The sequence below is a fragment of the Cupressus sempervirens genome, chromosome 8 (assembly GCF_028749045.1).
Source record: "Cupressus sempervirens isolate cs-2001-9-10 chromosome 8, ASM2874904v1, whole genome shotgun sequence".
NCBI lineage: Eukaryota > Viridiplantae > Streptophyta > Pinopsida > Cupressales > Cupressaceae > Cupressus > Cupressus sempervirens.
This window is the reverse complement of record NC_143125.1, coordinates 141,088,081-141,094,080: the sequence shown is the minus strand read 5'-3', so window position 1 is coordinate 141,094,080 and position 6,000 is coordinate 141,088,081.

Genomic DNA, 6,000 nt, shown 5'->3' with positions numbered 1-6,000 from the left:
CACATAAAATATAGCCAAACCTAACTCTATGATCAAAAGAATGCAAAAGGTTCACTAAAATGAAAGTAAAGACCCACAATAAAAAATCTAAATCCAATAGGAAAGAGTTATAAGTCAAGTTCACCAATTTTCTTAGTTGAAACTGATGCCAAATAAGAGAGACTTCAAGAAATAAAGAGGTTGGGTTTGCCAAAATGTTTAGGTGAAATTGATTCCAAATAAGAGAGATAACAAGAAAGAAAGATCTAACTCCAAGAAAGAGGGTAAGAGGTTGGCTTCACCAAAATATTTAATGGTAAAATACAGGTGCTTTAATAGGATGTAGTAATCAAATTTACACTACTAAACCAATCAAATAGGCATTTGAAGGAGAAGGGAGAATCTCCAAATATGACCCCTTCTTGAATCCAAATTAGATTAGCAAAGCCCAAAAAAAGGATGGGATACCAATACTAGATTTGAATTATGAAAAGTAAGGCAATATAAGGAGAGACCTTTACTTTTGTGCCTATGTGATAATGCATACCCAAAATTGAACTAATTGATTAAGAAATGTAAAATGTCAAGCATATACTATCAATCCAATCAAGGTACAAATTTATTCTAATATTATGAATTGAAATGAAGAATATAATACTCACCTTAAAGTGCCTAGAAGAAGTTATGTTTTGGCCTTGAAAGTGTAGATCCAAACCTATAACTACAAATATATCTATAGATCCTTGAGAAGAGTGAAAAACCTAGAAAAGCTTAGAAACTAATCTTCTAGCCAAGGAGAAGAGAAAAAGTTGACCTAGTGGTAACTATTATGGAATGATTCCCCATATGTTATTGTGTTCCTAGGGAATTGAAATGATGTAATCTTAAATTTTTCAAAAAGATTTCATAGAGTTATTTATAATTCTACTATCACAATTTTTCTATCCTGCTCTTGTACACATAAAGTAGAGGGTCTTTTTATTTGGTGGATCAGGGTTTTCCTTGGTCAATCCCTAGATTGAGGAATCAATATTAAATGAAGAAATGTAAATGTATGTAACAAGATAAATGTAAGTATTCATATTTCTTGTAAAAATCCTTGTCAATAAGGATTTTCCCTTGTTATATGTTGTAGATGTTAAATATGTAAATATATCTACAAGTTGTAATGGATCTATCATAACCATATTATAGAGAAATGGATGTAAATGCACATCAATGAAGAAGATGATGAATGCCTCAATATAGATCTCCTCCCCTTGATATCCAACAATATGCTTGGTATTGAAGAGGAAACACTCACAAATAATTCTTTAATACTTGATGAGAACTCCTTTGATTGAATTCTTGAAATATATGAATGCCTTGAATGCTTGAATGCCTTAATTGAGAACTATAAATGTAGCTATTATGAAAGTTTAGGATGAAAAATGAATCCTCCAAGCCTCCTTGTATAGTAGATTTTGGGTTGGAAAATAATACATGGTGACTTGAGAGTAAGAGTTAGCAATTTGAAACCCTAAGACTTTTTATGCCCCAAGCCTCACAATTACTAGGAAAGAGCTTAACCTATGGTTGACCAATTTTAGGATAGGTCAGCCTGGGTCAAATTTGTGCTAGAGAGGAAGCAAACATGCCTCAAAAAGCTCAAATGAATGAAAATAGATTCGAAAAAAGGTGGAAGAAAATTGGAGAAAGAGGGCATCAAGAATAGATCCTTCATGATCTGAGTAGTAAATATAAAATGTGTGCTAAATGGTTGTAAAAGATAAGTGCATCCATTTTAAGATGGTACACACACACACACACACACACACACACACACACACACATAGAAAAATAACATACGAAAGTCCTATTTCACTAGATACCACAATTATCAATTTACTATAAAACCCATCCTTGTGGGCATTCATTAAATTTGAGAATTCAATTACCATATACAAAAAAAACTAAGATAAGGGGGATAGTAGCAAGAGGTAGCTATCTAGTGCATTAACCTAGACTATTTTTCCCTTCTGAAGGATGTCTTTCTCCATCATGACATGCAACCATTTGTTCATTTTATATAGTTCCCATTGAAATAGAGGAATTTTTTTTTCCTTAATTCTAGGAAGTAATGTACCTATAAGAAAACTCATTCATATGGACTTTGACAAATCCTTCGTTAATAAAATCAATAGGGTTATTCTCCTCTAGTTTCATTATGATTGTAGCCAATGTTGAAATGTTATGATATATCAATCTCCATAGGGACTCAGCAACATTTCTAACTCTACCATTATAAACTTATTCATTCATCATTTCCCAAATTGATCACATAAACTTAGTAGAAATAATAAACAAAAATAATATACTATTGCTATTTAGATTCAAGAAATTTAGAGTTAGAATATCTATAATACATTTTTTTTGCTGCAAATAAAGGCTAAAAATTATCTAAAACGTCCTTTGTAAAAAATAGTCAATGGCAATAGATTCTTGGTACCATTCAGATAGGTAAGGCAATAGATTCTATCCTCTTTGAGTTCAAAGGATCTAGATAGGTTCAAACATCCACAACAAAACAAAAAAAACCTATTTAATGCACACAATTATGAATGAATATGTCAAGATATAGTCAAAATATATTTTAATATATAATTAGCTTCACATCAAATATTTTTATGCATGCTACCATATTTATTGAATGTTTTATAAATGATTTTACTTTAAAAATTAGATATTAAAACTGAATATGGTTAACAATGTTAACAATATTATTAGCATTAAATATATTGAGTCCATTTTTCAACATTAAATTTGAAACTAGGAATATTTGAATAAGGATAAATATGAAACTATGATATTGTTTAACAATAAATTTTACTATTAATATTGTTAAATATTAATATAGAATAATAATTCTTAATATTAATATTGTAAAACACTAATATTCAACAATATTTATGAATTGATATCATTAATAATGATTATGCCATTGCATAGATCACACTAGAAACAGGTCATCATAGAATTAAGGCTGAAGGGGCTAGGGAGAACATGATGAATATCTTAAATAATAATGCCAAGGTGGGGTGGGAGATTGATTACATCATCACATAGGTGAAAAAACACTTGGCCATAGAGCGTAATTAACAAATTAATTGAAATGTTGGGAGGATTACTACAATCCATGCAATAACATGTGGGGAGATCAAGCAAGATATTTTCACTTTGGGAAATAAAGTTGAGTGTACCCAAGAAATTAATGAATGATAATGACAAGCACTCACCCAAGTTTTTGTACCCTAGGGTTACATTTCTGATTTTTTTGAAAATATTTTCTTTTTGCTTTCATTTTTTAGAGGTCTAATAGGTTTTGTTATTCAAAGGGAGAAGGTTTAATAGGTTCTTAGGGTGCTATAGAAAAGAGAGTTTTAATAAGTATTTGGTTATCTATATTTCCTAAGATTCTAGTGTTGGTTGGGAGGAGAATATGGGGAAAAAACTATAATAGATTGAATCTGACAAATGTGATGAATACAATAATAAAAATAGTGTATTGGAGGATGAATAAATATTTGAAATGTACTTTAAAATTAACTAATAATAAAGTGGAGGCTTTGAAGCCATGGTATAGATTGGGACATAGGAGCTTGGAGCTAGAACAAAGGAAATCACAAAGGATCGCATGTAGAAGGATGTTAGGGGAGCTTGTCTTTTTCACTATCTAATTCACATTTTACCCTCCTCTTTGTAGAGATCAATGGATAGGGGAAGTTTTTAGGTCCTTAATTACCTATTCAAAAGGTTCCCAATCTAGCTAAGCCTTGGTCATCATTTATTAAGGGGAATGGGAAAGGTTTGTTTTGACAGATCCCTAAGGTAGACAAAGATAACAATTCCTGTTACAATGTTTAAAGTAACTAAGAGTGGGAGGGGGGGTGAATAAGTTACTCAAGGTCTATATGTACCGCATGAATAATTAAACATTAAACACTTCACTATTCTTCTTACCCTATTGTTGCTTAGTCTCTACTATAAAACTATCATAAACATAACTTGCATTGCATAAGAAAAACATTATTAAATGTAAAAATTCATTAAAAAATCATCATAGCTTGACACTAGAATTTTATGTAGAAACCTAATTTGGGAAAAACCACCAGCAACATGTCACTCCTTTTCACTCTTTTGAAGTGAGCTCTGTTAAGAGCCAATCCTATTAAAGGTTACAATACACATTGTTAAATGTGACCTAGTTAGAGGATTTGATTGCCCTATTAGGAGTAGCCTTGTAAGAGGGTTTTGATCATTCCATTTAGAATATCACCTAGTTAAAGGATTTACATAGACTATAAAGTCTTCAAGTGACTGTTAGGTCAACCTATGTTAAAAGGATTTCAATACAAACTGTTTACAATGATAAGAAATAAAACAATAAGTTTGATTTGTGTGATTACAACTCACTTTTTCTAGTTCAAATCTTTGTTTGGTCCTTATGCCGGTTCATTGATAAGCCTTTCATTATGATCTCTAATCTTGATCTACTTGGACACATTTCAATCATTTATTCACTCTTCTCATCAATACTAAAGCTTTCTACTCTAATTCACTTATCAATAACAACATCATATCTGTAAGCTTTCTCCTTTAGCTTTACATTCACACACTTGTGTGTTATTGATCAACCTTTCTCTATATGCCTTTCTTTACATACAAACTTGCTCATACATACACTGGCTGGGATCTATTGGAATTGACTAGACACAACACTGAATGTTTAGTTTTGTATCTCATTAAATTAGCAATTTGTGCTTTACCATTTTCTACATCCACTATAGATCTTAGGGTTTATAATTAGATTCAATTCAATTCAATGTACCAATTCATCTTCTTGATCATCCTCTAGGAAATTCTCTAGAATCCATTTGTTAGGTCTTTACCTAATTATCTCCTTAAATTTAATGATCCAACTCATCAATCTTATCTTCAACATGTTTTACATCTCCCAATAAATCAACTAAATCGACTTGATCTTATGATTTATTTGAATTTTGTTCTCTTACTATCACTCAACAATCTATAAATTGTGATACTTAGTCAACACTAAAATACTCGGCCACTATAAAGCTTCTTGGCTCAGCATGAACTAACTTGCTTGGTCAATGCTAATGCTCAATCAACACTAGAATTTCTTAGCACTAACTATAGCTCGGTTAACACTAACATTACTCGACACTCCTTAGTAATTTACTCTTTTTCTCAACTTAACCTAGCTTTCTTGTCATTAATTATGTTGGCTCTTGATTTAATAGTTTTTAAAATAACCAAGAAACCATACAAATGCATCTAAGGCTAGCAACTTCCTATGATAGATACATCTGACTGTAGTCTTGGGCCAACTATAAGGCTAGATCCTTCTTCTTCTTTAGGCTCTGCAAGACCTAGGTGGGTGGACCTTAGATTCAATTGATACAATACTAGTGCAAAAACATATCCCTGAATCTATTAAGTAGATGAAAACCCCTTATATCTCCTAATAACTCATGAAACAACATAGATCTACAGTAGCTAAATGCAAATCTATGAATCTCATAAGTTGAGGGAGGGTTAATTCTTTTAAGCCCACTACAAAACATGAAATATTGAAATGATTTTGATTAAAATAATTTTGTACAAATAACATTCATATCAATTTGCATCTGATTTAGTTATTAGTGCCTTATCTATTGAAACATAGAGTCATTACCAGCAGGAAGACCTAACTTGCTTGCATTACAATCAAGTTTATCAACTGAAATCCCCAAATCCCATTCTTATGCAATATCCCCTTCATACACCCAGAAACCCTATTAGAAGACTAAAGCATTTACCGAACTCCTTGAGTCAGAAGCAACAATAGATCTACTATACAACTCATCCAAGCTGCCTTAAATCAAATTAACCTTATCCATTTAATCACAAAGTTAATGACATATGAAGAATTAGGAGATAGAATTAGAGAACTTAGATAATTCATGTAAATCCCCTTTTGTA